The sequence below is a fragment of the Elephantulus edwardii genome, unplaced genomic scaffold, assembly GCF_000299155.1.
Source record: "Elephantulus edwardii isolate Elephantulus edwardi_28Jun2011 unplaced genomic scaffold, EleEdw1.0 scaffold00047, whole genome shotgun sequence".
In the NCBI taxonomy this organism is placed as follows: Eukaryota; Metazoa; Chordata; class Mammalia; order Macroscelidea; family Macroscelididae; genus Elephantulus; species Elephantulus edwardii.
This window is the reverse complement of record NW_006399797.1, coordinates 19,779,369-19,790,862: the sequence shown is the minus strand read 5'-3', so window position 1 is coordinate 19,790,862 and position 11,494 is coordinate 19,779,369. Positions and strand designations below refer to the sequence as shown.

General features: G+C 39.1%; 1 pseudogene; it reads right to left on the bottom strand.

Moving 5' to 3' along the window:
• Positions 1-2,091: 2,091 nt before the first annotated feature.
• Positions 2,092-9,784, bottom strand: LOC102874298 (annotated as a pseudogene).
• Positions 9,785-11,494: the final 1,710 nt, after the last annotated feature.

The following is an 11,494-nucleotide window of genomic DNA, read 5'->3' as shown; positions in this document are numbered from 1 at the left end:
ATCAAGAAAGAAATGTGTGAGAGATGTGTCCTTTCTCCATACCTTTCGATCTGTGCTGAATAGATCATTTGGGGGCTGGACTTTATGAATAAGAGTGTGGCATTAGGATTACAGGAAGACTCATCAATAACTTGTGTTATGCAAATGACACCACCTTGTTTGCTTTGAAACTGAGGACTTAAAGCATTTGTTGCAGAAGGTGATGACAGCTACCTTCAATATAGATTGCATCTCAGCATCAAGAAAACAAAGATCCACTGGACCAAGAGGCAACGTCATAATGTTGTTGTTATGTGTTATTGAGTCATCTATGACTCATAGTGACCCTATGCACAACAGCCCTAAACCTTGCTCTATCCTGTGCCAATCTTATTGTCTCTGACACATCTATCCCTATTACCCTAGACACCGAATCAATCCATCTCATTGAAGGTCTTCCTCTCTTGTGCTGTCTCTTCACACTCTCAAGCATGAGGTCTCTTTCCAACGAATGGTCCCTCCTTGCAATATGTTCAAAGTATGTCAGACAAAGCTTCAGAATCCTTGCCTCCAAGGAGCAGCCTGGTCTCACCCACTCCAGGATGGACCTGTTTGTTCTCTTAACAAAGTCTTTGGTATATTCAATACTCTTCTCCAGCACCACAGCTCAAAGGCATCAATTCTCCTCCTATCATCCCTAGTCATTGCCCAGCTTTCTGAGGCATAGCAAGTAATTGCAAAGACTATGGCCTGGATCATGTGCACGTTAGTCTCCAAACTGACATCATTGCTCTTCAGTACTTTGGAGAGGTTTCTGACAGCAGACTTTCCAATGCAATTAATCTTTTAATTTTCTGGCTGCTGGTACCGAGAGTATTGATTGTGGAGTCAAGAAAAGTTAATCTTTTCACCATCAATCAGGATGCTGCCAATTGGCCGAGTGGTGAGAATCTTTGTCTTCTTGGTGTTGAGCTTCAATCCGTATTAAAGCCTGCAGTCCTTGACTTCTGCAACAAGCACTTCAGATCCTCCTCTGTTTCAGCAAGCAGGGTTGTGCCATCTGCATAGTGTAGATTGTTCATGAGTCTTCCATAATTCTGATGCCACATTTCTCTTCATAACGCCCAACCTCCTGGATGATCTATTCTGCATATAGATTGAAAAGGTATGGAGACAGGACACATTCCTGGTGCACATCCTTTACAGTTTTGAACCATGCAGTGTTTCCTTGCTCTGTTCTGATGAATGCCTCCTGGTCCAAGTAAAGGTTTCACATAAGCACATAAGTGCTTCACATAAGTGTTCTGGGATTCCCATTCTTCTCAGAGTCAGCCACAGTTTGTTGTGATGCACACAGTCAAATGTCTTTGCATAGTCAATGAAATATAGATAGAAATTCCTCCAGTACTCTATGCTTTCAGACAAGATCCAACGTTAGCAATAATATCCCTAGGACCACAGCCTCTTCTAACCCCATGCTCTCTGTTGATGTGCTGTTCCAGTTGTTTTTGGATAATCTTCAGCAGAATCTTGTGTGCATGTGATATCAATGATATTGTTTGATAACTTCCATCCTCTGTTGGGTCATCTTTCTTTGGAATGGGAACCAATATAGATTTCTTTGAATCAGTTGTCAAGGTGGTTGTCCTCCAGATCTCTTGGCACAATTTGGTGAGCATATCCAGGGCAGTGTCTATTTTTTTTTTAATTATTTAAGACTTTTATTAACAGGTGCTTGCAGTTTTGTTGACTTTTTTTGAAAAAATAAAGTTGTAAACTTTTATTACAAATTAAAAATGAGGTTCTTAAAAATCTCAACTTGACCAGATATGAAACAATTTAAAAAACTTTAAAGGTGTATTGAGAAAACCCAGACTTTTAAAAAAACACGTTTGTCATTAACAAAAGGAGACATCTTTAGGTAAAAATAATAAAAACCCCATGCTGCATAGATAATGCAGATAGTTCTAGTTATTTGGTCAACGGGCAAAAAGCAAGCACTTAAGGTCTTCAGCTCCAATCTTTTGTTCATTTCTTATTGCTGGAATTTCATATTCATTTCTTCATGTTGGATGATTAAACGGGATGATGGTAGAGATGGTAAGCCGGCATTTACTCAGCCCCGCCCTGCTGCTCAGCCTCGGGAGCGGACGAATTCTCAGCTGGTGGATCGGCTGCTTTTGTCTCTTTGCCATCTTGTGGTTTAGGGTTTTCTGGGCGTCTGCGTCGGTAATTGAAGTTGCGACGGTACCGACGTTGAGGTGGCTGCTGACCTTGGGTCTCATCTTGATTTTCCTTATCTTCTTCATTGCCGTCCTCTCTAGGCTGTCTTTGGCGAGGAGGGCCCCTGCGAAATCGTGGTCTAAAACCCCGATCCATATTCTGCCTCACTGGTCTATCTTGTTCTCCTGCACCCTGGTTGTCAGCACCCTGCATCCCTTCTCCCTGCACAGGAGGGTTGGAATACTGTGGTCGACGCCCATAGGGTCTCCGCATGAAGTAAGGTGGGAACCGTCGCCTGGCCTTCGGGAGCACTCTCCGATCCTTCGTTCTTCTCCCCACTCTCACTATTCTGGTAATTCTGCTGGTAATTACGTGGAGGACCCCTACGACCTGGATAACGTCTATAATGGTTACGGTCTGCTGCATATTTACTGCCTTGCCCTGGAACGCCACCAGGACCTGTAACATTTGCTTCCTCCGCACCCTTTCTCCTTCAACAACATCAAACTCCAGTCTCTCCATCTCCTACACAGCGAAGGTACTTCCTGGGGTACAACAACATCTTCCTTAGTGTCATTCCTGTTGATGAAACCATATCCGTTCCTTACATGGAACCATTTTACTGTTCCCAAAACCTTCGTTGCGATGACTTTCTGCGCCGCTGCCCGTGGTGCCGGGCTTGGTGTCCGCAGCGCTGAGGGCGGGGCGGCGGGCGGCTGCTGGGTCTCGGCCTCCTGCTCATGGTTGCGGTGATGGTGACAGGGACCGGCTGTGGCAGCTGCGGCTCCTCCCGGGGTGTGATGGTAACTAGGCCGGCGGCGGCGGTGGGGCTGCTCAGAGCTCTCAGGGGTCCGCTCTCCGCTCCCGCTACCGATCGAACTCGGCAGTGTCTGTTTTTAAAAATATGCCAATTGCTTTCCATCAATTCCTGGGGCCTTGTTTTTTTGCCATTTCTTTCAGAACAGCTTCAACGTCTTCCTTCATCATCACAGGCTCTTGTTCATAATAGATGGAGAAAAGATTGAGATCATTAACAATTTAATCTTGCTTGGACCCACAATCAATATTCTTGGCATGAGTAGTCAGGAAATCAAAAGATGACTTGCATTGGGAAAATCCGCTATCAAAGATCTCTCCAAAGTGCTAAAGAGCAACAACCTCAATATGTAGACTAAAGTGCACCTGGTCCACGCCATGGTCTTCTAAATTACTTGCTATGCATTTGAAAGCCAGACAATGACTAACGATGATAGAGGAAGAAATTATGCCTTTGAGTTGTAGTGCTGGAGAAGAGTATTGAACATACCATGTAATGCCAAGAGAACAAACGGGTATGTCCTGGAGAGGGTGAAACCAGGCTGCTTCTTAGAGGCAAGGATTTTGAATCTTTGTTTCACATACTTGAGGCATGTTGCCAGGAGAGCCCAGTTCTTGGAGAAAGAAGTATATTATGCATTTAAGGGTAGAGGGTCAGCACAGGAGAGGAAGACCACGGATGAGAAGAATTGATGCAGTAACTGCAGCAATTGGGTCAGGTGTGCCTGAAATGATGAGATTGGCTCAGGATAGGGCAGGGTCCAGAGCCATTTTTTCATAGGGATGCAATGAGTTGTAATCAGCCTAATTGCACACAACAACAACAAACACAAGAATAGTAACAACATTTTATGGGTGAATAATGTGAATTCTTTAGTTAAAACTATTATCTTGATTATTTTAAAGGAAAATAGTTTCAATGAAGTTATCAGATGAAACGGTAAAATTATGATATAGTAGGAATTAGTTGTTTGATATTACACAAACATGATTTACGTATAAGCTTTGGAAGTTTCTGATCTCCTTGGTCTAGATATAAGTTTCATATGAGCTTAATTAAGTGTTCTGAGATTCCCATTCTTCTCAGTTAACACTGAGAAGTCATAGTTAGTCATAGTTTGTAATGATCCACGCAGTCAAATGTCTTTGCATAGTCAATAAAACACAAATGGACTTTTTTCTATGGTATTTACTGCTTTTAGCCAGGATCCATTTGCCTTTAGCAATGATACCTCTGTTGCCATGGCTCCTTTTAAACCCAGCTTGAACTTCTGGCAATTCTCTGTCAATATGGTGTACTAACTGTTTTTGGATAATCTTAAGCAATATTTTTCTTAGATGTAATATTAGTGATACTGTTGGATAATTTCTATCTTATGTTGGATAATTTTTCTTGGGAATGGGAACACATCTGGATCTTTTGCAATCAATTGATCAAGCAGCTGTACTCCACATTTCTTTCATAAACTGGTGAGCAAGTCCAGGGCTGCATCTGTTGATTGAAACACGTCAATTGATATCCTAACAATTCCTGAAACTTTATTTTTGACAATAACCCTAGTGCAGCTTGAATTTCTTCTTTTGCTACCATTGACTCTTGTTCATATAGTGGTGGTTGTTGTTGAGTACTGTCAAATCAGAACAGATCCATAGCTGACTCTCCAGAGGATTTTCAGAGGCAGTGAATCACATGAGAGGAGACTACCCACCCTTCTCGCATGGAGCAGCTGGTAGATTTGAACCATGCACCTTTGAGATTGCAGTGTAGCTTCTTACCACTAGTCCATCAAAGCTCCCTGTGTTCCTATAGTGCTTCCTGAAATATTCAGTGTCAATCAATTCTTTTTGGTACAGTATATATCATTCATCTTCTTTTGATGCTTCCTAGATCACTCTAGATTTTGCCCATAGCATTTCTCAAGCCTCAAGTATTGTAACCCATTATTTTTCAGTATCAAATTTTCAGAACAAATAATTTGAGAATCTGAACTATAAAGAAGAGTGTGGCATCAGGATTTGAGGAAGACTCATCAATAACCTGTGTTATGCAGATGACACAACCTTGCTTGCTAAAAGTGAGGAGGATTTAAAATGCTTACTGTAGAAGATCAGTATCAGCCTTCAATATAGATTGCATTTCAACATCAAGAAGACAAAAATCCTCATGACTGGACTGATAAGCAACAAAATAATAGATGTAGAAAGATAGATATTATTGTTAATGATTTCATCTTACTTGTATTCACAACCAACACTCTTCATACTAGCAGTCAGAAGATCAGGAGATGGATTGCATTGGGCAAGTCTGCAATTAGGGACCTCTCCAATTTACTAAGGAGAAATGATGTCAGTTTGAAGACTAAGGTGTACTTGATTCAGGCCATCATCTTTTTCATCACTTAAAATGCATCTGAGAGCTGTAAAATGCATAAGGATGACAGAAGAAGGATTGATGCCTTTGAGCTATGGTGATGGAGAAGAGTACTATGTATCCTATGGACTGCCAAAAGAACAAACTACAGGGTTGTACAGTCTGGTGGGTGGAGGGAGGAGGTAAAGGAAATGGGAGGAATCTGGGAGGGACCTAAAAAGACAGGGTGATGATGGGTAAGGTTTAATGGTGACTAATTTTCTAAAACATAATGAATGAGAATGACTGTATGAAACACAATGTGAATGAAAACAAGTGTGAAACAACAGCAATTCCCCTCCCCTAAAACCACACACTCACACAAAAAGAAAACCAAAACACACAAACAAAAAACCAAACATATGTCTTGGATAAAGTACAGCCAGAGTGTTCCTTGGAAGCAAAGATGACAAAGCTTCTTCTCACATATTTTGAGCATGTCGCTAGGAGAGGCTATTTCCTGGAAAGGGACATCATTCTTGGAAAGGTGGTGGGTCAGTGAAAGAGAGGAAAACCCTCAGTGAGATGGATTAACACAGTGATGGTGGCAATGTGCTCAAGTATGTCAGAGATGATGAGGTTGGCACAGGATAGGACAGGGTTCAGATCTGTAGTTCATAGGGTTACTATGAGTCATACTTGACTTGATGGTTCTTGACAGCAACAATACATTATAATTTAACTATAATGTCTTATAGTTAAAATCTGCACATGTAAATAATGAACATACTCATCAGCAGATGCAAATGCACATATTTTTTCTGTGACAATAAAGCACATATACAGACATTATAATATTAACTCAATATCAGTTTCTTAAAGATCTTGATAAGTATTTTAAACTTATGTAACAAAATAGAATTATTATTAAAAATAATTTTGTCTCCAAGACAAAGGTTTATGAAAGTCTTAACAAATGTCTTTTAGAAAACTGTGTATATGTTAGGGGGTAAAGTGAGCCTTACCTCACACCATACACAATAAGCTTGAAATGAATCCTATATCTAAGGATATAAACTGTAACAAATTCCAGAAGAGAAGATAAAATGGACGCTTAATAGATGATGGTCCTTAGAACAACAACACTAAAAAGCACAAGTCATATAAACAATTGATCATATGAGCTTCATGAAAATAAATAACATTCATTGTCAGGAAAATGAAAAGAGAAAATACCAAATGGGAGTAAATACGCTGATACACATCTGACCAAAGTCTTGAATCAAAAATAATACCTATAACAGACTCATCAGCACATTGGTTTACCTTACCACTAAGTCTGCAGTGTTCAGAGTTTATATAAACAAAACTGTATCTTTTATCCTCTTGTGGGATTTCTTGCAATCTGCATACAGGCAAACCTCAGACATACAGCAAGTTTGGTCCCAGGTGACCACAGTAAAGTGACCACCAAACATCAAGAAAGTCACATAAATATCTTGGTTCTCAGTGCCAATAAAAACGATTTTCACACTATATGGTAGCCTAGGAAATGTCAAGATATTGCAGAAAGGCCAAACTATGGCATAGAGATGCAGTGAACAAGCACATGCTGTTGGAAAACACGGTGTTTGTAGACTTTCTCAATCAAGGGTTGCCTAAGCATTCTATTAGAAGAAAAATCAGTTTCTATGGAATACAATAAAGCAAAAGCTCAGTGGAAAACAAACGCATTTTGTATAATATCTACCTTGAGTTACGTACAAAGGTTTTGCTTTTAAAATTTTTGTGTCCAAGTTTGATATAGACATAAAAACCATTGTTTGAGTAAATTTACTTTCATTAGCTTCTGGGAATTTTAGGACTATTTAATTTATATAAGGACTTTTTTGTCATCCAACCAATTAGGGCAAGATCTTAGAGAAAATATTTAGTCACATTTACTGTACCAACCAAAGGTGGGAAATTATTCTTTTTCACAAGTATCTCCTTGAGTTGCTGAAATAATTGTTGCTCTAAGGAATCAACATTCTTTTCTGGTCTCAAGTAGCCAACAATGACCGTTTTGGGGATGCATGGTATGAATTTTCCATGGACGTTTTAATACTCATGCAGTATGAGTTCTATCCTATACTCAACACCACTTTATGGACATCTCTACTAGTTCCAACATTGGTCTAGCCATAGTAAATGCCAGTAGTTATATCAGCTGGAATGTTATCTATAACTTACATGTTTAGGAAGGTTAGCTGTGGGGAAGCCTAGCTCTTTGGAGCCAAGGCCCAGAGCCACCACGGCTTGGCTATTAGGGCACATGTATGGCAGGTGCCTCAAAAGGTTTGGGATGTGGGTTGTGTGTGGCACAGTCCTTGTGTCTGATTAAGTTTCAGTAGTTAAGGCATTGCCTGAATGCCCAAGATCAGCCCCAAAACACAGTGTAAGCTTGGAGGGAGGGGCTGAGACACAATCGGTCAGCTGGGCAGACTACTCACAATGTTAAGTCCATCATACATGGAGCTGTGTCTCTGTCCGAAGAGTGGGCGTGGTGGCAGAAGTAAGTGTGGGCACTAGTGGGTATCTCTTTGAGGCTTTGTTACTCTAATAGAAAGCTCATTTTATCCTTTCCTAGCATACTTTTGAAATACATCAATTTATAATCCATATTTTCTTCAATCTAGCTACTGAAAAACTGATTCATAATACTCAAAAGATTTAAAGATTATTTAATGAGGAAAGAAAAACCAAGTAACTATTCAGACAAAAAAACACTGGCTTCATGAGACAAGATAAAAAAAAAGACAGAAAAAGAAATATATTCATTGGTCTGTGAGTTCCACTCAGAAACAGAACTATACAATATCATGCAACCCAGATCTTGGAGGAATTAAGTTTCTTAAAAATGGATATACCTACAACCAGGAGAAGATAAAATAGATGAATGGGATCTTCTAAGAATCAAATCCCTATGCACATCCAAAAACTTCTCCACCAGGGTAAAAAGGGAAGCCACAGACTGGGAAAAAGTATTTGGTAATGACATATCAGATAAGGGACTTATATCCAGAATTTATAAAATACTTGGGCACCACAACAAGATAAAGGTAAATAATCCAATAGAAAAATGGGCACAGGATATGAACAGACATTTCACCGAAGAAGACATTCAGATGGCTAACAAGCACATGAAGAAATGTTCAAAATCCCTAGCTCTAAGAGAGATGAAAATCAAAACAACTATGAGATGTCATCTCACCTCAGTCAGAATTGCAAAATTTAACAGAACAGCAAGCAACAAATGCTGGCGAGGTTGTGGAGAAACTGGAACCCTTATTCACTGTTGGTGGGAGTGTAAAATGGTGCAACCACTGTGGAAGGCGGTATGGCGCTTTCTCAAAAAGATGAAAATAGAGATACCATTCGACGCAGCAATTACGCTACTGGGAATATATCCCAAAGAGACCATAGTTGCCACGCAAGCAAATATATGCACACCCATGTTTATCACATCTTTGTTCACAATAGCAAGGAGTTGGAAACAGCCCAAGTGCCCATCAACAAACAAATGGTTAGAGAAGCTGTGGCATATTCACACAATGGAATACTACACTGCATTTAAAACCAAGGAACTCATGCAATATTATTCAAAATGGGTGACCCTGGAGGACATTATGCTGAGTGAAATATCTCGGTCACAAAAGGACAAATACTGCACGGTGCCACTGTTGTAAAGCAGGACTGACATTGAGGTTGGGAGGAGACTGAGAAGGATGAGTTCAATATGTATGCTGCATTGAAACAGATGAGAGAGAAAACTGTTTAAGAGGGAAAATTATTGGGTACTTTTGTCATGACTGGAGTCCAGAGCAAAGGCTGCATAGTGGAGTGGACCTGGGGGGAGGGATTGTAAAACAATGAAAGAATTTTTCTTTTACTTTTCCGAGAGGGTGGTGTACCAGGGGAGAGGGCTGGGAGGGGAGAAAAGTGCAACAATGAATGAATGGAAATCCAAAGTCTCAGTAAATTATCATTGAAATGAATAATAAATTTAAAAAAGGAAAGGAAAACAAAGGAATCAACCTAAAAAAAAAAAGAATAACCAAGTTTTAGAATATTTCTACAACCTTAGAAACATGTCTGATATCCATTTGCAGCAAATCCAGGCTTCCACTTATAACCTCAGAAAAACAGAAATCTGTTTCAATCTTTATAGGTCTGCCTTTTCTGACCATTTCCTATAAATAGAATACTAAAAAAAAAAAAAAGAAAATTGGATATAGTAATTTGGAACGAGAGTGATGATATAATCAACTGAATTGAACCAAAATCCAAAACAAGTCCTAGATAAACTTACAAATCCAGAATCTTAGTTTTTGATGGAGGAAGATTAAATCCTCTAAGAAAACCTGGCTGGAGCATGTTAGAGATTGTCGAGGATGGCACAGGCTGGCAGGGTTCAGTTCTGTCATTCCCAGGGTCTGTATGAGTCGAAGCTAACTCCATAGCACCATCACTACCACCATTGGATTGGAAGAGAATATAGAAACTTCAATACAAATTCAATGATAAACTGACATTTACATTTTGGTTACAAAACAGTGTGCATTTAGTTTCAAAACAAGCCTGAGACCTTCCTTGTGTAACCACAGGGAGGAAGGATGTGTGTAATGCTAAGGTGTTTCTTGAATAAGCATCTGATCTGAGAATTGTTTTGGACCTGGTATCCTGAACAGGGTGTATTATTAAGTGAGCAAAATCCTAAAGCAAACAAAACCACAATTCTGGAAGGCAGTTTGGTGCTTCCTCAAAAAGCTGAACGTAGAAATTCCGTATGACCCAGCTATTCTACTACTTGGAATACACCCTGAGAATATGAGAAATGAGGCACAAATGGAGATTTGTACACCAATGTTCATAGCAGCATTATTCGCCATCGCAAGAACATGGAAACAGCCCAAATGTCCAACCACAAACAAATGGATTGAGAAATTATGGTACAGTCACACAATGGAATACTATGCAGCATGCAGGAGCAATGACTTTGCAAATTATTACCTATGTTGGGAGGGACTGGAGAGAATTATGCTGAGTGAACTAACTCAGTCCTTTAAGGATAAATATTATATAAAACTGTTATTGTAGAATGAATATAAGGGTCCAGGAGGGGTGGGAGAGGCTGGAAGCAGAGGGATGTGGATGTGCAGGGGGAAGGGGAGATTAATTATTGGGTTATACAATTTGATGGGTGGGGGGGTGAGGGAAATGGAAAGAAGTTGTTCAAATTTGTATTTGAATTTTATAAATAAACTAGTAGAAAAATAAAATAGAAATGTGTATCAAATAATTTTCTTAGGATACATTGGTTAGTAATGAAAGGCTGTATTGCTTTTTGCAGAAGTCACTTGCGGTTCAAAATGGAGATTTTGGCGTCAAACTTTAATACCACACTACTTACTGCTGGAAGCTTTTTTTGAAGTGCTCTTACTCAGCTCGATAATAGATGAATAGACTTTGTTTTAGAGTCACACATTTTATTACAAATTTATTTTATTTTGTAATCAATAGAAAAGCAAGTCTGTTATCTATTTACAAGTACTATACACTTACATATATTACATACAGTTAATGGATTTAAAGAAAATGGACAGAGAAAGGCAATGTCTATGGAAAAATATGCCACTGTACATAGTTTCATATCATGGTCCTTAATGTTACTGAATCTTTACTGTAGTAATAAATACAGTTCTATATTTACAAATCTTATAAAACATCTCATAAATGTATTTCATTTTAATTTCAAGTTAAAACATCTGATCAAAATAAACATGCTTATATAAAAATAAATCTACCTAATAGCTTTTTGGTTTGGGTGTATCGAAACTAATGTAGGATAATAGAAACTACAAAATAATTCTTTAACTTTTAATATTTAACAATTTTTGCCTCTTAAAATACCTTACACAAGTACTCGATATGGAATAAGTAGAGAAGTACACTGTTCCTAACACCACGTGGGTTGATTCAGAGACACGGCTGAAACAAAGCTAAATAAACAGGATAATGTTATTTAAGCTCTGCTGAGTCCAAAATGGTGTCAGATATCATTGGGAGAGCTACCAAAGGTATATA